The sequence below is a fragment of the Heloderma suspectum genome, chromosome 3, assembly GCF_057233095.1.
Source record: "Heloderma suspectum isolate Gila_16-S chromosome 3, 16-S_ref, whole genome shotgun sequence".
Lineage (NCBI taxonomy): Eukaryota > Metazoa > Chordata > Lepidosauria > Squamata > Helodermatidae > Heloderma > Heloderma suspectum.
In genome coordinates this window covers 204,172,656-204,195,899 of record NC_139460.1, presented here as the reverse complement: position 1 = coordinate 204,195,899, position 23,244 = coordinate 204,172,656, and the positions used below count along the sequence as shown (strand labels likewise).

Below are 23,244 nucleotides of genomic sequence, written 5' to 3'. Positions count from 1 at the left end.
TTAAAATTTGTATAAATTGACATTTACACAAATTGAAGGCACAATTTGTGTAATTTGTGCACATTTCAGGCCTAATTGGTGTAATTTGCTGCCATTACTGCATCTTGCCTTTTTAAAGCCAGACAACTGCCCCATGTAACATCCGGGGGGCAGACAGGTAAGGGGAGCCAGTCCAATGTGGCCTCCACAGGATATCTGACCTCATTGGAGTCTGCAGCAGATTTGTCCAGAATCACTAGTATCCCACTACATGTGTTAATTAGCTGACCAATGTCACATTTTCTGCATTATCATCAACTAGAGTGACCACATGTTCTCTTTTACAGAGGGTAGTCCTATATTTGAAGGGCTGTCCTGTCCAATTCCCATTCAAAGTTAAAAAGCCATAAGAACTGTTGCCATCTACAGTTGGCAACACCTAAAAAGGAGACTGAATGGGTAGGCCCAGAGGTCACCTGGTCACAGTCTTCCACACTATGGTGAGATTTCTATTTATATTATAATGATTTCTACTTACATTCCAACCATTTATTAGAATGCATGGTTCTGTGGCAGGGATTTGTTTTATTGTTTCATTCTGTACAGTGCCATGTACATTAATAGTGCTATATAAATAAATCATAATGCATCATAATAATTCTAAATTTGCATCTATACATATAAACGAACATATGCAAATTTTATACAAATTGCTGTCCTCTTTTGTCCTCGTTTGGGTGCATTTCCTCTTTTTTGATGATTCATAAGTAGCCACCCTATCACCAACACTGCTTTCTCTTTGGTCACTGTAATTATGTGACATACAATTAAGCTGTACATAATATATGTGTGTGTGATTTTCATAGTCTTGTATGTTTTGCATTTCACTTCTCTCTGACCTCACTGCTCACAGTCTCCCTCCAAACCACATGCGTGTACACCTGCCAACATAAGAAAACCATTCGTGCTTTTGATGAAGTGGACTCCAGTCCATGAAGCTTATGCCATGAGAGATGTGTGAATCTTTAAGGTCCCACAAGACTATCTGCTGTTTTTGCTGCAACAAACTACTGCTCTGGAAATCAGTAGGGGACAAAATAGCTGGTAAACAATAGATAAAGTAAGCATAAAGCCAGTAACCCACAGTTGCCTCCAGCTTTCTCTTCCTGTCCTCAGGAACCCTTCAGAATTCTCAACAGTTAGAGTCTAGCTTAAACATGGATGCACCTTTGATGTGATGATAGAGTGTAACATGTAGCCAGGCTCAGATTCTCAGAATGCTGGAAAGATTCTCAGAACACTGGAAATCTGCATCCAATAGCAATTTCTATGACTGCATGGTTCAACAGTGAAACTGTGGAAGATACACAGTTCTGGCTTAAGACACTGCTTCCCATTTTGAGCACAAAAATTTCCATGGAAAAAAGGAATCTCCCTACTCTAAGTTCACTTCCTGAACTCTACAGCAGCAAATCGAGGGTGCAGGACAAGCCTTCGATTCATTGTGATTTGTGATCTTTGTATTTCCTGTCTGACTCAGGAGAGAGAAAATCACTTTTTTGGGGGGGAGGGGTATATCTTTGAAAAAGCTGTTACATCCTTGCCATAGTGAATCTTCTATCAGCCTGACAGCTTGTGTCATATAGAGGAAAAAGAAAGATTACCCTTGGTCTTTTGCTTTATTATCCAGACTCTCCCTTTTTCTTTTTCTTTTTAGGCACTAGGTCTAATTAAAATTTAAACTACCAAGACACTGATTGATTCAGCAACCAGAGAACTTATATCTAGACTGAATCACATTTTTCAGATTCCAGAGACCTAGTTAGAAAGCCTAAAAGCAATACTTCTTTATTCCTTCTTCCCATCATGGTTAATAAAGAGGGAGTTGCAAAAACATCCCTGATAAAATTTTGCTAGCTTTTTTGAAACCCTTCTGGCTTCCTTCAAAATTCCTTAAGATATTTCACCACAGCAAGAACTTTCCAATTTGTTTTTAATTTCAATGTAGGCAAAATCCTGTGGCAACTAAGGATGTGTGATGCCCTCCCTGAAGAATTTTACTTGTCGTACCGAAACTGTATAGATTTTCCTCATAATTCTTCAGGTGTTCTGCCTAAAGAGGAAACCCCCATTAATTCATATTTCAGTTTGGGGTAATTTGGATGGCAACTCTAGTGACAATCAGTGGGACAAAGTGAATACTGTTGGACCTAGTCTTGGGAGATTTAGGGTGCAGTCCTATGGCCACTAATCAACGGAGCTCTGCACTCGGACGAGGAGCATGTAGCAGCGAAAACAGGGCATTCCTGGGGGCATGCTGGGGCGGGGAGGGCAGAAATGCGGTTCTATGTGTTGGCCAGTGTCCACCTGCCCCGCTCCACCTTCCCGTGGCTAGACAGCTGAAATCAGCTGTCTAGCCACGAATGCAGAACACCTGAAGTGTGGAGGGGATGATCCCCTCCGCACCTCTCCTGCCTTGCATTGGATAGGCGGTTGCCTCTGAGTTCGGAGGCTGCCACCTATCCTGATAGGATTGTGCCCTTCATTTCCTATCCTTGATAAGACATTGTATTTATTTATTTGCTTGTGTATGTCTTTGTTTTAATGTATTTGCAAGCCACCGTTCATATAAAATTTGTATTTATACATTTATAGTATATTTATATTATACATATATCCCAGGGCAGTTTACAATAAGAAGTTAAAATAAAATATAACTGCATGATTACAATGTTACCAAGAACAAAAAGCACTGTTCAAATGTACTGGGAGCTCACTCACAGTTTATGCTATGCTTGCCATGTTTACACTTAGGGATGTACGAAAGTACTTACTTTCTTACTTTATCTATTGTTTACCAGCTATTTTGTCCCCTACTGATTTCCAGATCACAGAGCAGCCAGCCAGGGCCATCCGCAGCTGGAGTTCTGGCCGTGGACATGCTGCTGCGGATGCAAATGGAGGCCTCTGTAGCGGCCGCCATTTGTGTCCAGCCAAGCTGCCATGATAGGCTACGTAAGTATTTACGTAGCCTATCACACCAAGCCAAAAAACCCAAAAAAACAAAAACCAGCATACGCAAATGGTGGCGGCTACGGCGGCTGCCATTTGTGTTCCCTATTTTTTGCTGTTCTAGCCTATGTAAATATTTACGTAGGCTATTACGGCAAAAAAAAAGGGGAACGCAAATAGCACCCACTACGCTATTTGTGTTCCCCTTTTTTCACCATAATAGCCTATGTAAATATTTACGTAGGCTAGAATGGTGAAAAATAGGGAATGCAAATGGCGGCCGCCGTAGCCGCCGCCATTTGCATACGCTGTTTTTTTGGGGGGGGCTTGTTGTGATAGGCTACGTAAATACTTACGTAGCCTATCACAGCTGCAAGGACGCCAATGGTGGCCGCAGCAGCCTGGCCGCAGCCGGCCAGGAGACCAGCCGCCGGAGCCGCTGCTGCTGGAACCACTGCCGCTGCTGTCGAATCCACCGCATCCGCCCCAGGTAAGTTCTGTCCCGGGGGGAATCCGTGGGGGGGTGGGAGGGCAGGAGGCCATTCTGCCACAGATTCCAGGGGGCCGGCCTCACTGGCGGAATTCTCTGCCATCCCTATTTACACTAGGCATTTTCAATTTACCTTACATATTAGGTGAGGGAAGGCTTTTCTTTTTTCTTCTTTTAACAAGAAGGAAAAAGGGGTTGCCACTGCTCCAGTCCAGCCACATTTCAACGACAGAATGCCCAAGGAATGAAAATATATCCTGAAAAAAGGCCTAGCCACTTCGTATTTGTGTGTTGGCCCCCTTCCTGTGGAATTCCCTGCCTTTAGAGGTCAGGCAGGCACCAATGTCATGTTCCTTCCGGTGCCTCCTGAAGACATTGTTATTTCAAGAGGTCTTGCTTGCATGACCAGCCATGGTTTATTCAATTTGACATTATTGGGATTTCCGGCTGCGGAGGGCTCTGGGTAAAAAAATAACTCCGTGTACACAAATGGCGGCTACGGCCACCGCCATTTGCATTCCTTATTTTTGGCCGTCTTAGTCTACGTAAATATTTACATAGACTAAGACGGTGAAAATAAAGGGGAATGCAAATAGCGTAGTGAGCGCTATTTGTGTCCCTTTTTGATTTGCCATTTTAGCCTACGTAAATATTTACGTAGACTAAGACGGCGAAAAATAAGTAGGGATGTACGAAAGTTCTGCCATGGATCTCGGGGATTTTGTACATCCCTAGGCTATGCTAGGGATGTACAAAAGTCACTTCCCTTTTTGAAGGGTGACATTCATGGTGTGGGGGAGGTGCTCCGTCCCTCCCCCCGAAATTCTCTCTGGCTGGCTCCACTCCATGGAGATTCCGCAGAGCTGCCGGCCAGGGCTGCCTGCAGCTGGACATCCGGCCGCTGGGCAGCCTGCAGGGATGCAAATGGCGGCTGCCGTAGCCACCGCCATTTGCGTCCCTGTATTTTGCCGTGATAGGCTATGTAAATACTTACGTAGCCTATCACAGCTTCCACAGGGATGCAAATGGAGTCCATGCATTAGCCGTGATAGGCGACGTAAATATTTACGTAGCCTATCATGGCTATATGGAAGAAGCGAATGGCGGCCGCAGATGTGGCCGCCATTCGCAAGTCAGCACAGACGGCAGCAGGTAGGTGCTCCGTTCCAGGCCCATTTTGCGGGATAGGAGGGCAGGGGGGCTTCGTTCAGCCACAGATTTCGGGAGGCTGAATGCACTGGCATTTGGCCTCACCGAGATCCATGGTGGAATTCTCTGACATCCCTAGGCTACACAAATTATATTTACATAGATATTTGTGTAGCCTATTGCATGAAAACAGGGATGAAAATGGTGCAGTGGACGCCATTTGCATCCAGACTTAGCATGGTGATACAGCACAGCAATGGTGGCCGGCCATATCAGCAGTGCTGCGGAGCCGGTGGCCAGCTCCGCAGGATCACTGCATGGAGGAGCCGGCCTGGTCGGATTCTGGAGGGGTGCAGAGGTGAGTGCTCCACTCCGCCATGGACCCCAGTGGGGCCAGATTCTTGGAATCCGGCCTCATTGGGGTCTGTGGTGGAATTCTCCAACATCCCTACTGATCACCTCTCCAGTGCGGCAGTGTCTGCCCACTCCTGGATGTGGGATGGAGTATTATTACCCACTCACATATACACACTGCACAGCTGCCTACCCTACAGGCACGTGTAATATTCTACACTAAATATTAGGGATGGACGAAAGTCCCTTACCTGGTCCCGCAGCTTTTTTGGGGGGGAGGGAGGCGCTTCGTTTCTCCCCCTGAAATTCTTGGCGGGTGGGGAGGTGCCCCGCCCCTCCCCACCAAAATTCTGGCCGGGGGGGAGCGTCCCGTCTCCCCGGCCACAAAAGAAAAAAGTAAAGTAAAGTAAAAAAATGTGATAGGCTACGTAAAGATTTACGTAGCCTATCACGGCTTGATTTTCAAAGTCAGCCATGGTAGGCTACATAAATCTTTATGTAGCCTATTACGGCTGACTTTGGGGGAAAAAAAGTGCGTACGCAAATGGCGGCGCCCATGGGCGCCGCCATTTGTGTTCCTTATTTGGGCACGGGTAGATCTTTACATAGACTACGGCGAAAATAAGGGCAACGCAAATAGCCAGTGAGACCAGATTCTTGTGACCTGTGGTCAGTGAGACCCCAGTGAGAACAGATTCTTTTGAAGCTAGCCTATCGTGGGAAAAACCACAGACACAAATGGTGTAGCGGATGCCATTTGTGGCTGTAAAGCCCTTAGTTTAAGCTAAATGCAGCCATTTACAGATGCACTTAGCTTAATCTAAGAGCTTTATGGCCGCAAATGGCATAGTAGACGCCATTTGCGTCTGGAGTCAGGCCAATATGGCACGGCAATGTCAGCTGCCTGCATCGCCAGTGATATGGAGCTGGCGGCCAGCTCCGTGGAATTGCCACAGAGTGTTGCCAGCTGAAGAGGATTCCAGGGGGAGGGACGGATCACCTCCCCCCTGAGGAACTCCCCTGGAACAAAAGGTAGGGGTTCTACCCATCCCTACTTGCAACCCCTGAAAAATATGATTCAGCTAACCCTCTGGCTTCTGAGATTTAGTCAGGTGTTAACCCACTCACTTTCAAATCTGTTTTTGCAGCCATAAGGGCTAGAAGCTTGCTTCAAAAAAATGTGATGTGTGTCCAGTATCATATTTTGCCCTTTTCCTGTGATCCTGTAGAATGATGGTATACTCCTATTGAGGAAATCCACTACCAAAAACGAGGGATGGCAGAGAATTCCACCACTGATCTCAGTGAGGCCGAATGCCAGTGCATTTGGCCCCCCGAAATCTGTGGCGGAATGGCCTGCCGCCACCCCGCGGATCCTCCCCGGGACGAGACTCACCTGGGGCGGATCTTCTGGGAGGCTTCGGTGGCGGTGGCTGCCGCCACCACCATTTCCACTCTTGTTCTTGTAAAAAAAAAAAAAGACGTGATAGGCTACATAAAGATTTACATAGCCTATCATGGCTAGGTTTAAACAAACAAACAAACACGAGGTGATAGGCTACGGAAATCTTTACGTAGCCTATCACGACTGGGTGGGTAAAAAAAACAAACAAACCGCATATGCAAATGGCGGCGGCTATGGCCGCCACCATTTGCGTTCCTTATTTTTGCCCGTCTTAGTCTACGTAAATATTTACATAGGCTATGATGGTGAAAATAAAGGGGAACGCAAATAGCGTAGCAGGCGCTATTTGCATCCCTTTTTGATTCCCCGTTTTAGCCTATGTAAATATTTATGTAGGCTAAAACGGGGAATCAAAAAGGGAGACAAATAGCCCCCGCTACGCTATTTGCGTTCCCCTTTATTTTCGCCGTCATAGTCTACGTAAATATTTATGTAGATTAAGAGGGCAAAAATAAGGAACACAAATGGCGGCAGCTGTAGCCGCCGCCATTTGCATATGCGGGGTTTTTTTTGTTTGTTTGTTTGTTTTACCCAGAGCCTTCCACGGCTGGAAAACCGGCTGCGGATGGCTCTGGTCTGGCTGGGGCTGGCCGGCTGCTCTGCGGAGCTGCCGCGGAGCACAACCGGCTGCAGAGGATTCCGGGGAGGGAGGAACGGAGTGCCTCCCCCCCATCCAGGATTCCGGGGGGAGGGACGGAACACCTCCCCCCCATAAACATAATCCACGAATAGGTAAGTGACTTTTGTACATCCCTACCAAAAACCCAGTTTCTGCTCAAGTCATGACTCACATTAATGGGATCTGGGAAACTGCATCAAAGCACCACCTGCATTAGAATCATCGAATCACAGAATAGTGGGGTTGGAAGGGGCCTATAAGACCATTGAGTCCAACCCCCTGCTCAGTGCAGGGACATGGAATGCAACCTTGCATGAAAACGAACACTTCATGAACACTGACAATTTCATTTTATTTTTAAATAGGATTTGTATTCACATAATAATTGAAATTGGGTTCTAGAAATTATAAATAACAAGATGATGCTGTCAAGGTGATGCATGCCATATGCCAGCAAATTTGGAAAATGTAAGAATGGCCAACAGATTGGAAAAAATCAACCTATATCCCCATACCAAAAAAGGGAAGCACCAAAGAATGTTCAAACTATCGAACAGTGGCACTTATTTCACATGCCAGTAAGGTAACGCTCAAGAACTTGCAAGGTAGACTCCAGCAATTCATGGAACGAGAATTGCCAGATGTACAAGCTGGGTTTCGAAAAGGCAGAGGAACTAGAGACCAAATTGCCAATATCCACTGGATAATGGAGAAAGCCAGGGAGTTTCAGAAAAACATCTAATTCTGTTTTATTGATTATTCTAAAGCCTTTGACTGTGTGGATCATAACAAATGGTGGCAAGTTCGTGGTGGTATGGGGATACCAAGTCATCTTGTCTGCCTCCTGAGGAATCTGTATAACCACAAAGTAGCAACGGTAAGAACAGACTATGGAACAATGGACTGGTTTAAGATTGGGAAAGGAGTACAGCAGGGTTGTATACTCTCACCCTACCTATTCAACCTGTATGCAGAACACATCATGCAACGTGCTGGGCTTGATGAAGCCAAGGGTTGAATTAAAGTCGCTGGAAGAAACATTAACAATCTCCGATATGCAGATGATACCACTTTGATGGCTGAAAGCGAGGAAGAGCTGAGGAACCTTATGATGAAGGTGAAAGAAGAAAGTGCAAAAGCTGGGTTGCAGTTAAACCTACCCCCCCCCCCCAGATTATGGCAACCAGCTGGATTGATAACTGGCAAATAGAAGGAGAAAACATGGAGGCAGTGACAGACTTTGTCTTTCTAGGCGCAAAGATTACTGCAGATGCTGACTGCAGCCAGGAAATCAGAAGACATTTATTTCTTGGGAGGACAGCAATGACAAATCTTGATAAAATAGTGAAGAGCAGAGACATCACACTGACAACAAAGGTCCGCATAGTTCAAGAAATGGTATTCTCTGTAGTAACCTATGGCTGCAAGAGCTGGACCATAAGGAAGGCTGAGCGAAGGAAGATAGATGCTTTTGAACTGTGGTGCTGGAGGAAAATTCTGAGAGTGCCTTGGACTGCAAGAAGATCAAACCAGTCCATACTCCAGGAAATAAAGCCAGACTGCTCACTTGAGGGAATGATCTTAAAGGCAAAACTGAAGTACTTTGGCCACATAATGAGAAGACAGGATACCCTGGAGAAGATGCTGATGCTAGGGAAAGTGGAAGGCAAAAGGAAGAGGGGCTGACCAAGGGCAAGATGGATGTATGATATTCTGGAGGTGACGGACTCGACCTTGGGGGAGCTGAGGGTGGCGACAGCCGACAGGAAGCTCTGGTATGGGCTGGTCCATGAAGTCACTAAGAGTCGGAAGCGACTGAACAAATAAACAACAAGCCTGGATAGGCAAACATTCCAGGCTTCCTAAGATTTCCCTGGCTGAGGGCAGGCAGTGGTGGGAATGGGAGTGAGGGCAGCCTGCAGTGAGGGTATGTGTATGTTTGTGAGATGCCACAGTACCCAAATACCCAGTCCAGCAGCAATCTGGCTATTTGTTATTGGCTAGGAGAATACTTTTCAGAACACAGAGGTAGGAGGGCTGGAGTAATTCTTGCAGTGTAGAAAAAGCACATTTCTGTCTTCTGTTATCAATATTGGGATGTGTTGCTGGTTAAATTCTTCACACAACAGTACTCCAATATGTACAGCTCCAGTTAAATCATAACGAGAAAATGGGGGGGGGGAGGAGAGCTTTTTAAAAATGCACTGGACATTCAGTGGGCCAGAAGAAACTCCAGCCCTGCCTGGCAATTCTTCCTACTCATTTAAGGTCTTCCAGCTGTTTCCTATGTAGAGATGGACGAAAGTCCCTTACCTGTTCTCAAAGCTTGCTTCGTGGTGGGGGGGAGGTGCTTCGGTTCTCCCCCCGAAGTTCAGGCGAGACAGAGGAGGCGCCCCGCCTTGCCCGGCCAAAATTCAGGCCGGGGGGTAGGCGCCCCATCACTCGCCGCTGAAATTCAGGCTGGGTAGAAGTGCCCCGTCTACCCGGCCGTGAAAAAAAAAGTAAAACAAAAACAAAAACACACACACACACCCGTGATAGGCTACATAACGATTTATGTAGCCTATCATGGCTAGATTTCCAAAGTCAGCCATGATAGGCTATGTAAATCATTACGTAGCCTATCACGGATGACTTTGAAGGAAAAAAAAAAAGTGTGTACGCTAGGGATGTACGAAAGTCACTTACCTTTTCGCAGCTTGGCTTCGCGGTGGGGGGGAGGCGCTTTGCTTCTCCCCCCGAAGTTCAGGCGAGGGGGGGAGGCTTCCCGCCTCGTCCGGCCGAAATTCAGGCCAGGGAGAAGCGCCCCGTCTCCCCGGCCGCGAAACAAAAAGTAAAAAAAAAAAAAGACCCTGTGATAGGCTACGTGATGATTTACATAGCCTATCACAGCTAGATTTCTAAAGTCAGCCGTGATAGGCTACGTAAATCGTCACGTAGCCTATCACGGGTGACTTTGGAAAAAAAAAAGCGCGTACGCAAATGGCGGCGGCCCATGGGCACCGCCATTTGCGTTCCTTATTTTGGCATGTCTAGTCTACGTAAAGATTTACGGAGACTACGGCGAAACTAAGGGAATGCTATTTGCGTTGCCCTTATTTTCGCTGTAGTCTATGTAAATCTTCACGTAGACTAGACGTGCCAAAATAAGGAACGCAAATGGCGGTCCCCATGGGAGCTGCCATTTGCGTATGCGCTTTTTTTTTTTCCAAAGTCACCCGTGATAGGCTATGTGATGATTTACGTAGCCTATCACGGCTGACTTTGGAAATCTAGCCGTGATAGGCTACGTAAATCGTTACATAGCCTATGCATGAGTGTGTGTTTTTTTTTTTACTTTTTTTTTTTTTTTGCAATGATGGCGGCGGCAGCCGGTTGGGAGACTGGCCACCGCCCCCGCCTGTGACGAACCGCTGCCGAACCGCCGCCGGGATCCGCCACCGGGATGGACATTCGCCAAAGGTAAGTCCTGTCCCGCGGGGGGCGGGGGGGCGGAGAATGTCACCGCTGATTTCAGGGGGCCGAATGCGTTGGCGCTCAGCCCCCTGAAGATTCAGGGAGAAATTCTCTGCCATCCCTAGCGTACGCAAATGGCGGCTTCAATGGGGACCGCCATTTGCGTTCCTTATTTTGACACATGTAGTCTACGTAAAGATTTACGTAGACTATGGCGAAAATAAGGGCAACGCAAATAGCGTTCCCTTATTTTCGCCGTAGTCTATGTAAATCTTTACATAGACTAGACGTGCCAAAATAAGGAACGCAAATGGCGGTGCCCATGGGCCGCTGCCATTTGCATACACGCTTTTTTTTTTTTTCAAAGTCACCCGTGATAGGCTACGTAATGATTTACGTAGCCTATCACGGCTGACTTTGGGAATCTAGCCATGATAGGCTACATAAATCGTTACATAGCCTATCACGGGTGTTTTGTTTTGTTTTTTACTTTTTTTTTTTTTGCAATGGCGGCGGCGGCAGCCGGTCAGTATACTGGCCGCTGCCCCCGCCCCAACGAAACGCTGCCAACCCGCCGCTGGGACCCGCTGCCGAGAGGGACATTCGGCCACGGTAAGTCCCATCCCTGGGGGGGGCGGGGGGCTGGCGGGGAATTTCCCCACCAATTTCGGGGGGCCGAATGCATTGGCATTCGGCCTCCCAAAGATTCGTGGAGAAATTCTCCGCCATCCCTATTCCTATGAGATATGGTGACCTTTGTTTTGGGGGGTGGGGCGGGGGTTCTGATGGCTTCCACACTGCGACAGTCACATAGAAATGCAAGAAGCAGAAATATGTAAAATCAGGTATGTGTGCATTTCTCCAGCACTGATACCAGAAGCATAATTGCTGAAAATGAGGTTTGTGTGCACTTCCAGTCTGCATGACTGGCAAGGAGGAGGTGAAAAGAATTACATAGGTGTAGCACCATGCCTGCCGCAGCTGGACAGGAAACTTCCCATTTCTCCAGATATATATATAGCATACAATTCCCTCTAGCATGACAGTGGTATCACCATCATGGGCATATTTCTTGGGCTGTCCTTTTGGTTCTCTCACAGCCCAGTGGTCACCCTGGCCAAGCCGAAACACAAATACACAAAATGATCCTACACAACCAAGAGGTCAAGACCACACTGCCCCTTTTATTATTTATGTATTTATCTATTTATTTGGGTATTGCATTTCTATTCCGCCCACGAGCTGAAGCTCTCTGGGCTGCCGTTCACAGAAATTACAACCAAAAAGCACACAGTAAAACAATTATTTATTTCCCTCTTGGGCTAGCTTGCTCTCATCTGATTTATGAATGAAGGAACTATTTCTTTGTGTTTGTTCTGCTTGGGAACATATTCTCTCAAATGATGGAGTTAAATACTAAGTTTTAGGAGAGATTTGCAACATAATAGCACATCTCCTAGCAAAGGCTATCTGCCACTTTGAAGGAATAGTACTTTCTAATTGTTACTCAGAAATTGAGGGCAATGGCCCATTTCAATCTGAATGAAACAACCGTCATTCAGGTAGGAAGGGGGTCGCTTGCTCGCATCTTTTTCTGGATCTCTCTCTGTGCCATTTCTCAATTCATTGATTGTGCAAAACTAAAAGGGCCCTGGCAGCTGTGCTTTTTTTTTCCTGCTCCAAAAATGCGTATATAAGCACATGCGCACATCGGGGGCAACTGCAAAAAAAAGAAGGGCAAATGTGCAAAACTGAAGAGATAGCTGCTGAAGCCATTCGCCAAACAGACCATCAGTGAGAGCTGGGGGGAGCTGGCAAACAGGATCACCATAGTGCTTGAGACTTCATGGGAATCTAGGGATGTACGAAACACTTACCTGGTTTCATCCAGGGACATCCGTGGGGGGGGGAGGTGCTCCATCCCTCCCCCTGAAATCCTCAATGGGGGGGGAGGTGATCCGTTCCTCCCCCCCAGAATCCTGCCCGGCCGGCTCCGCTCCGTGGCCAGGCCGCAGAGCCACTGGCCGGGCCAGCCCGCAGCAGGTCCTCCAGGCTGCCAGGCTGCTGCGGATGCAAATGGCATCCTGAGTAGGAGACACTATTTCCATCCCAATGCCATGGTAGCCCATGATAGGCTACATAAATATTTACGTAGCCTATGACAGCTAAAGCGGGAATGCAAATGGCGTCCCCTACGCCATTTGCGTTCCCACTTTAGCCGTCATAGGCTATGTAAATATTTATGTAGCCTATCACGGGCTACCATAGGAAGGAAATGGCATCCCCTACTCAGGATGCCATTTGTGTCCACAGCAGCCTGGCAGCAGCTGGAGCCGCCGCCGCCAGAACCGCTGCCGGAGCCGAAGCTGCAGCCGCAGCCAGGTAGGCTCCGTTTCGCGGGGCTTTCGCAGGGAGGTGGGGCGGGTTGCTCCATTCCGCCACAGATTCCAGGGGGCCGAATTCACTGGAATTCGCCCCCCCTGGGATCCATGGCAGAATTCTCTAACATCCCTATGGGAATCTCTCGAATGGAGTGGAGCAGGGGCGGGCGAGGAGGGGTTCGCGAACTTCAGTTCGGGGAGCCGAACAGAGAGATGATCGTCAAACATGAAGTAGGAAACAAATGTTCACTACATCCCTAATGAAATCTACCCCCACCCTCAACAAAAGAAAGCACAAGTTAATGAGTAGTGAAGACAACTGTGGACAATCATATGCATATGATGTATAACAGTAATTCAGATCTGCGTAATATAGCTTAAAGAAGGAGAAACATGATGTGCAGTTCAGCTGTGAATAAAAATACGTATGAACAACATTTTTTTGGATCAGGAATGAGAAAAACACATATCTGCTTTCACATAAGTATTTTTACTCACATAGGTATTTTTATTCACTGAGCATGTGATGCCAGCATGTGGGAAGGTAGAAAAATATCTGCAGAAGTGAACAGAGAGTTTTTCCTATTGATGGGAGGGGGCAGTACTATATGTGTGTGTGTGTGTGTGTGTGTGTGTGTGTGTGAGTAAAAATACTTAGGTATTGTGTGTGAGTAAAAATACACACACACTCTATCTATCTATCTATCTATCTATCTATCTATCTATCTATCTATCTATCTATCTATCATCTATCTATCTATGCTAGGGTGAAACCATTACTTTCTCCTAAGGGTTCTGTTGGACTGCCAAATAGAAATTGTTTTAGCTTGTTCTTAGATTTTAATATTTGTATTAGGCTCTTATTTTAGCCTTATTGCTGATTCCTAAGCGGGGAGGGGTCCCCTTACAGGTGTCTTATAAGCATTGTTAAAGTAAATAAAATAAATGCAGAGACTTGAAGGTGAGGAGAAAACTTTTGATTTCAGTTATAATCCATTTCTACCCATATTGCCTTTTAGGGATTTTATGTTATGCATGTTCTTAATTTTTGAATGCTTTACAGTTCCTTATATTCACTGGAAGACTTTTCCTTCTCCTCTAATGAAACATTACATCTGTAAATTATACTCAAAGCAAGATAACTAAAAATATAGTGGGTGTGGGAAGAGGGTCTAGTAGATGTTATGGAAGCACTTGTTGCTGCAGCATTGCTGAAGCTAAGCAGCTATAGACCTGATCTGAACTGCTGCTTGGATGGGAAACCACCAAATGCCCCATGAAAGTACACAGGATAGAAGTATAATGAATAATTTCTTAAAGGAATATAGGAATGGACAAAGACGATCTCAGGTGGCATAAGCCAGAGTTTGGATCGCTAAATAATCTCGCCTGTCCTGGGATTTGGACAAATTTATTTTCAAAGTAAGGCCGCTTATGTTATGGCAGTGCTGAGTGTGTGTGTGTGTGTGTGTGTGTGTGTGTAATATATGCCCACAAAATGTGCCAAGCCACAGAAACAGAAGTAACAACAGCATCTATTTTGCTTCCACTTCTATTTGTATTAAGGAACTGAGTTGACTCTGTGGAATCACAGCAGCAGGCTGGGAATAATGATGTATGAGATAAGAAGCTCATGCCCAGAGCACTGAGTAAGTACAAAGAACGGCAGCATTGCCTGTGTGATTGAGCCCTCCCAAGTCTGTTTGCTCTGGCAGACATTTGCATACCGAGAGAGAGAGAGAGACAGAGAGAGAGAGAGAGAGAGAGAGAGAGAGAGAGAGAGAGAATGCTGATCAGACAAAAAGGTGCCTATCAATTCAAACCCATGAATTTCTGACTGAGGCAAAGAAAGATTATGGAGGAATTTGGGAGATGGGAGAGGATAATCTTATCAGATTACTGGCTTATGGTAGAGAAGGAGATGGAAGATTATGAAGGGCAATGTTGGCTTTAAAATTCAACACTGAGAGATTGATTTAAAGCTCAGGTCTATAAATCAGTGCTTATTGGAGCACTTTCCATTATGCCTATGGATCTCAAGACTACAACTAGTCTATTGTGTTGGCATCTGGATTTCTTGCCACATTAGCATGGGAACATCATTGGGTATAGGAGAACCAGCACATGAGGGCCAGATCTGAGATATCGTGCAACTGTGGATTGGGGGGGGGGATTCATCAGTAGCTAAGCTTTGTTGTATCCAATTGTATCCTTTGTTATAATAACAAAGCTGTGGCAATCAGTCAGTGGGACAGAAAGCAAGCTGGCAAACATACATACAAAAACTGCCTTCCTCGTTTTCAGATCACAGGTTCATCTCATCCAGAATTGTGCTTCCAAGTGCAGCCAGCCTGTTGCCTCTGGGAAGGACACCAGCAATGTGCTGTAGGTGCATTATGCAACTGAGAACAACATTGATAGTGGGTGTGGAGCTGTGGTATGTATGGAGCTCAGGATTAGTGCCAGCTGACCTGATTCCACAGGCTTGTGTTGGGCACCCTACAGAACTGGTGCCCAACACAAGTGCTCTGACACCCTGCAGAAGTGGAATGACTCAGTTCAGCTCAGCTCAGCTCAGTGAAATGAATGAGGGCTTATGTGCATCAGACCACAGTTAGATCCCAGTACTGGGGCAAGTGACGTGATGACCAAGGTAAACTACTGAGTCCACGTTGAACCAGAATGTGGAGCAAGGTCTCCCAGATCCAAGTCTAGTATTACTAGGGATGCATAAGAAATTCTTTTCAGATCATCATCATCATCATCTTCATCATTTACCCAGTTTGCACACCCTGGAAGCAAACACAACCTATGGTCAAATCCATTCATTTCCAAGCTTGTGAAATGCTTCCCAGAACAAAAAGAACTGCATTCAAAAATGCATACATTTGAAAAAATACTCATGAAAAAACAGTGGACACTGGAAAAATGTTCGCAACACACTTTAATCAATGGGAGAAAAAAATGAATAAATGTGAAAAGAACAGAAAAAAACAAAGCTTGCAATGTGATGCAGATATGAGCTTCTGCTATGGGGCAGTATAGAAATGTAATAAATAATAATATGAGTTGGAACAAACTCTGAGGTAGAATTTGGAGAACCTCAAGGAGCTTGAGTTTTGCTGATTGGTGCATCCCAAAGCATTACCTTACAGGCTCAAGATGTGAAGGAACAACTCAAAATTCTTAAAGAGAAAGGCAGGAAAGTCTTGGCACACATAGATTTATCTTCCCCAAAAAAAGCTGTGAGGGCACTGAAGGGCATAGGTGGGACATAAAAGAAGGTAGTGTTCTTTCTTTCATGGTATTGTAGTGATGGGGTCTTTATATACAGCTGTTTGCTTTCATGACTGTCGCAGTGGTAAGGTTCACTGCTGTTATAGAATTTCTCAGGGCTTGGGTCTTTCTGTCCAGACACTCCTGTGCAATTTGAACTCCCTTCCTTTCATAAGAAATCTCATCCCTCTCCTCAGCAAACAGTACCTTTTTCTAAAGAGAATCTGTGTTTTATTCTCTTTTTAAAAATATCCCTTTTCATGCATTTTGAAGAAGATTACGAAGAAATCCAGTGCAGTTGACTCAGAAAACACATTCCTACATATCTATACACCTGTATCTCTGACTGTGTTAGGGTTGTTGGCAAATTAAAGATATTTAGGGAGCAATCCTATGGCCGCTAGACACTGTCTAGAGGGCCATAGGATATGCTTATTTCCGGGAATCGACCTTGGAGCCCGCACTCCGAGGCTGGTTCCTGGAAAACCGACCGCCATCCTCATCTGCGCTGCCTCAGAGGCAGCGCAGAGAAGCCCCATCCTCCACACTTGTAAGAGGAGCATGGACCGACTGAAAAGGGGCAGGGCTGTGGAGTGTTCCAGGGCGAGGAGAGCGGAGCTGTGCACACAACACATCCTATGTGTTGTATGGCAGCTTCCTCTCACAGTCGCCCCCCCCCCCCGTGGCTAGACAGCTGAAAACAGCTGTCTAGTGAAAAATAGCAAGGCAGAAGAGGCGTGGAGGGAACCAACCCCCTGTGCCTCTCCTGCCTTGCTTTGGATAGGCGGTCGCCTCTGAGGTTGGAGGCGGCTGCCTATCTAGTTAGAATTGCACCCTTAGTTGATTAATGAACTGTTTTTAACTGATTTAAGGTTTCATTACATTTAAATATCTTTGTTTATTACTAAAATGTCAATATAGATGCCTTTTTGAGAATACTGAAGGGAGGGCAAGGAGAAAATTTAAAACACTACTTCTGAAATTTTGTCTAAGGCAAAAACAAAATGCAAAATGAATTTGGCTTCCTCCCTCCCCCTCTCCCTCTCACACACATACACAGAGCCCTGAATAATTTTCAGGGAAGCCAAATGTATTTCAGCAAGATACATGAAATTTCTCAGGTTATTCCTACGTTGTTACTGGATTTTGCCTAAAGTGACATTCAGAGTGGATGTGAAGATTCCTCCTTTGGTGAAACATCTGAGGAATTTCATAGAATCAGAGAAGAGTAGGGTTAGAAGGGACCTATAAGACCACCAAGTCCAACCCCCTGCTCAATGCAGGAATCCAAGTCAAAGTATCCCTGACAGTTGGCTGTCCAGCTCTATGTTGAATCCCTCCAGTGTGGGAGAGCCCACTACTAGGTAATTGCGTTCATTGTCTCATTGCTCCAACAGTCAGGAAGTTTTTTTCTGATGTTCACAGGATTTCACAGGAATCCAAAAGAATTTTGAATAAGATTAGTGAAACTTCACTACAGTTTTGTACATTTGTACATGCAATTTAATATACAAAAGCAGCTGTCATAGTTAGAATGAGAGGGTCGCTTTATTACTTTGGAATCCCAAACTGACTTTGAAAAACAAGTTGCAATCTAGGGATGGACGAAAGGGACTTACCTGGTCCTGCAGCTTGCTTCGCGATGGGGGGGGAGGCGCTTTGGTTCTCCCCCCGAAGTTCAGGTGAAGGGGGGGAGGCGCCCCACTTCGCCCGGCTGAAATTCAGGCCGGGGAGAGCGCCCCGTCTACTCGGCTGTGAAAAAAAAAGTAAAGTAAACAAACAAACAAACCCACACCCGTGATAGGCTACGTAACAATTTACGTAGCCTGTCACGGCTATATTTCCAAAGTCAGCCGTGATAGGCTATGTAAATCATCACGTAGTCTATCACGGGTGACTTTGAAAAAAAAAAAACACGTACGCAAATGGCGGCGCCCATGGGGCCGCCATTTGCGTACGCGCTTTTTTTTTTAAGTCACCCGTGATAGGCTACGTGACGATTAACTTAGCCTATCACGGCTGACTTTGGAGATCTAGCTGTGATAGGCTATGTTAATCATCACGTAGCCTATCACGGGGCTTTTTTTTTTTTTACTTTTCTGTTGAAGTTCGCGGCCGGGGAGACGGGGCGCTTCTCCCCGGCCTGAATTTCAGCCGGGCGAGGCGGGAAGCCTCCCCCTGGCCTGAATTTCGGCCGGGCGAGGCGGGAAGCCCCCCTCCCGGCCTGAACTTCGGGGGGAGAAGCGAAGCGCCTCCCCCCCACCGCGAAGCAAGCTGCGAGACCAGGTAAGTGACTTTCGTACATCCCTACTGCATATTCATGAGGAATATTCGTGAGCTCATATCTCACTGATCTGTGGGTAAGGATGGACGAAAGTCCCTTACCTGGTCCCGCAGCTTGCTTCGCGGTGGGGGGGATGCGCTTTGGTTCTCCCCCTGAAGTTCAGGCCAGGGGGGAGGCGCCCCACCTCACCCGGCCGAAATTCAGGCCGGGGAGAAGCGCCATGTCTCCCCGGCCGCAAAATAAAAAAGTAAATGTAAACACACACACACACACACACACACGTGATAGGCTACGTAACGATTTACGTAGCCTATCACGGCTAGATTTCCAAAGTCAGCCGTGATAGGCTACGTAAATCGTTACATAGCCTATCATGGGTGACTTTGAAAAAAAAAAAAAGTGCGTACGCAAATGGTGGCGCCCATGGGCGCCGCCATTTGCGTTCCTTATTTGGGCCCGGGTAGTCTACGTAAAGATTTACGTAGACTACGGCGAAAATAAGGGCAACGCCCTAATTTTCTCCGTAGTCTACGTAAATCTTTACGTAGACTACCCGGACCCAAATAAGGAATGCAAATGGCGGCGCCCATGGGCGCCACCATTTGCGTACGTGCTTTTTTTTTTTCAAAGTCACCCGTGATAGGCTATGTAATGATTTACGTAGCCTATCACGGCTGACTTTGGAAATCTAGCCGTGATAGGCTACGTAAGTCGTTACGTAGCCTATCACGTGTGTGTGTGTGTGTTTTTACATTTACTTTTTTATTTCACGACCAGGGAGACAGGGCGCTTCTCCCCGGCCTGAATTTTGGCAGCGTAACTCTTTACGTAGACTACCCGGGCCCAAATAAGGAACGCAAATGGCGGCGCCCATGGACGCCGCCATTTGCGTACGCGCTTTTTTTTCCCCCAAAGTCACCCGTGATAGGCTACGTAACGATTTACATAGCCTATCATGGCTAACTTTGGAAATCTAGCCATGATAGGCTATGTAAATCGTTACGTAGCCTATCATGTGGGTGTGTGTGTGTATGTGTGTTTTACATTTACTTTGTAATGGCGGCTGTCGCCCCTGCCGAACCACCGCCAAGAGGGACATTCGCAGGAGGTAAGTCCCATCCCGGGGGGGTGGCGGGGGGGTGGCGGAGAATTTCACTGCCAATTTCGGGGGGCCGAATTCATTGGCATTTGGCCTCCGTGAGATTCGTGGAGAAATTCTCCGCCATCCCTATCTGTGGGTCTTCCCTATTCTCTTTATTCTGATTCTAAATTGTGCAATAAGAAGTTCGTGATCTGAACTGCTTTCAGCTCCAGGTCTTGTTTTTACTGACTGCATAGATGTCCGCCACCTTTGGCTACAAAGGATGTAGTCAATCTGATTTCGGTGTCGACCATCTGGTGAAGTCCATGTATAAAGTCGTCTCTTAGGTTGTTGGAAGAGAGTGTTTGTTATGCACAGTGAGTTGTCTTGGCAAAATTCTCTCAGCCTATGTCCTGCTTCATTTTGTTCTCCCAGACCATGCTTGCCTGTAATTCCAGGTGTCGTTTGACTACCCACCTTAGCATTCCAGTCTCCTGTAATGAAAATAACATCTTTTTTTGGCCTGCTATCCAGTAGGTGCTGCAGATCCTCATAGAACTGATCTAGTTCTGCTTCTTCAGCATCTGTGGTTGGGGCGTATATTTGGATCACTGTGATGTTAAATGGCTTACCCTGAATTCAAATTGAGATCACCAATATCCAGGCTTAGGATGCAGAAAATGGGAAACTTCCCTGAAAGGAAATCAGAATCTGTCATTCCCTGCAGGTGAGACAGACCATTCCCTTCCCCTTTTTCCTCAGAGAAACAAACAAGTCCCTCTGCTCTAGCCATGCCTGTGTCTCAAGAACCCACTAACTAAAGCAGCTGATACACTTTCTGGCACAGGACAGGCAGTATCCTAGCAGGAAGGAAGCCAGATGATGCCAAAGGGGACAGAGCACCTTTCAATGGCTGAGTAGAAGGCGACTTTCAGCAGGTATAGGTGATCATGCAAGTAACACTGCTGAAATTCCCTCTTCCACAGAACTATTAAAAGTGCAGGAGCCTTGCTTTGTTTTGCATCTGGCCACGTTATTCAGTAGGGCATCTACACCAACCTTAACATTCAACATACTTGTAAAAACTTTGATACTTTTATATTAATCCACTACAGATTTGCTAAAAACATTGTAACTATCAAAGTACCTTATAGAGCTTTGAGACAAGGCTTTTGTCATGCAATCACCTTATTTAGGGAATTTCAGTGGGTACAGACAACTTCATCTTCATCTTGGACCCTCCAGTGTTTTCCCACTGCATCTTCCATCTTCTTTTCTTTCCACAAAAACTTAATTAAGGAGGAAAAGACAGAGTAGCTGCACAATTTCTTTTGACTGGTTGTGCTAGGACAATTCCATGTGGAACCATCTCTACATTCTCTTTGTAAGGAGGAACATAGATCGTTTTGCTTGATTAAATAGGTTTCTGTCCTCTGCTATCATTCCCTCTATTTCCAGTGTTCAGGCTATGAGTATCGTTACTTATTTCATTTCATTTATTATATTTCCATACCATCCAATTAGGGGTGAGTGGATCATTTACCCGGTTCCGGTCTGGGGCATCCTCTGGGGGAGGGGGAGGCGATCCGTCCCTCCCCCCCGGAATCCTCCCCAGCTGGCTCTGCTCCGCGGCAAAGCCTTCTGACTTCCGGCCACTGCTGCCGTGCTGTGGACGCCATTTGCGTCCGTGCCTTAGCCGTGATAGGCTATGTAAGTATTTACGCCATTTGCGCCCCTGCTCTTTGCCGTGATAGGCTATGTAAGTATTTACATAGCCTATGATGGCCTAAGGCATGGACACAAATGGTGGCTGCTACAACAGCTGCCATTTGTGGCCACAGCAGCCTGGCAGTGGCTGGAAGATGACCCGGAGCTGCCACGACCGCATCTGCCACCGCCACCAGGTAGGTCCATTCTGGGGGGATTTCGAGGGGTGGCAGGGGGGTAGTCCATTCTGCCATGGACTCCAGAGTCCGTGGAGGAATTCTCCAACTTCCCTACGCCCCATAGCCAAAGCTCCCTGGGAGGTCCACAAATGTAGCCAAACTGTTTTAATGACCCAACTATCTTGCCCATTCTCTCTGTAGGGAAGATATATTGCACTGTTTGCAAAGCTAAATAGGTTTTGGTTCCCTACCTATGACTCCTTCTATGATTATTTGTTCAGGCTGTGAGCAATGTAGCCAAAATTGCATCACCCAGGCACAAAAGGGAGGTACAAGCAGGCTTATCTGGAGGAACCTTGCAGAAGGGACCCTTCTGAGGTTTGCAGAAGTATAGAAAATATTTAGGAAGAAAGAAACCTAAATATTTTAGGCACCCCCACCCCAACAGCGCAATGAGGGCTGTACATGCTCAGTGGCTATGGCATGCTGACTGACTGTTTGTGGGGAGCAGAAAATGGGGAGGGGGTAGAATGGAGTGGCTACAATCCTAAACAGGGAGCATTCCATACATACTGCCACTTGTATAGGTAGGATGGATGACAGTACATAAGAGGTATTTTCCCAAGGAAGACCAGCTGAGCTGTAGCCCCAGGGGCCTGTCCCTTTCAGGGATATTCCAGGCCCCTCCCTGAATCTTCAGCTTTCATTTCAAAATGTAACCTTGCTCTTTTACTTAAGGGGATATGTAAGGAGTCATAATTGCATTCAATTATGATTGAATTAATAATATGGCTTACTAGAGTTTTAACCTAGCTCTCTATCTAATATTCAGTCATGTTTCTATAGCCTTTTTAGAGTGTACTGAGAAGATAGGCACCTCAGAACAGCCTTTTAGCTCAGGAGGTACAAAATACAAATAGAAATCATGATACCAGCATTTTGCCCTTTCTGACTGAAAATATTTGTGCAATATCAGGACCGTGTACAATGCATTCCTGAAAGAAGGAAGAGTAAAGGGGACCTATAGCAGTGGTCCAGTTCAGGTTGCAGATGCTGGGAAAATGAGTACTTTGCATCAGGGGCAGGGCCAGGACAAGACGTGGTTGCATCAATAACTATTGGGCAAGCAATCACACACAGAATGTACCTGGACTGTTCAAGGTAAGTAGGAGAAGGGGAAATGAGTGCTGTTAATTAAGGAATGGGAAGAAGTTTCCAATGTTCCCACAAAACAGAGGCCACCCACTGTTATGAAAAGACAATCCTGTATTTGTTTGGTAGTACAACAGAGAGAGCTGAGAACACTATGCTACTGCAGCTAGAAGCTTTGATCCTGGGTTGGGAGGCAGCATGTAACGCTTTGCATGGCATTTTTTCTCTCAAGTCAACATGCTTTGAGAGGCAGTGCTTCCAACTAGCTGTATTTTTCAAAGGGCAATTCCTCCACGTTTGCATGAAGAATACACTACACAATGGAGAGTGTGCATGTGCAGGGGGGGCGGGGGACACATGCTACTTGAACACATGAGACAACAAGCTATACCGTAGCCATAACGCAGCCTGCACATATGCTAATTGCAGAATGGGTAAACCGAAAGGGACTGCAGTTGTGTACAGTTGTGTACCTCAAGCAGAGATAATGCTTGGTAGGAATAGAAGAGGGAAAGGCACATCTTTCATTCAGACACCACAGCATGCCTAAATAAGTCCCCTCCCCGCTGCCTTTTCCACAGCCAGGCATGGGAATGAATCTCTGACTGACCTTATCCCCAGCCCCCAGGCAGTCAGCTAAAGAGAATGAATGAGGTACAG

At 46.3% G+C, this 23,244-nt stretch overlaps 1 long non-coding RNA gene across 1 annotated transcript in view; it reads right to left on the bottom strand.

Annotated features, from left to right (window-relative positions):
• The window catches only part of LOC146350643 (uncharacterized), a 55,215-nt gene extending 34,380 nt beyond the window's left edge, over positions 1 to 20,835 (bottom strand). The window contains exons 1-3 of the long non-coding RNA XR_014788867.1: positions 20,734 to 20,835; positions 20,179 to 20,239; positions 17,801 to 17,933 (exon numbers count right to left, since the gene is read on the bottom strand). This is a non-coding gene — a long non-coding RNA (uncharacterized LOC146350643). The remainder of the gene's footprint in view (positions 1 to 17,800; positions 17,934 to 20,178; positions 20,240 to 20,733) is intronic.
• Positions 20,836 to 23,244: the final 2,409 nt, after the last annotated feature.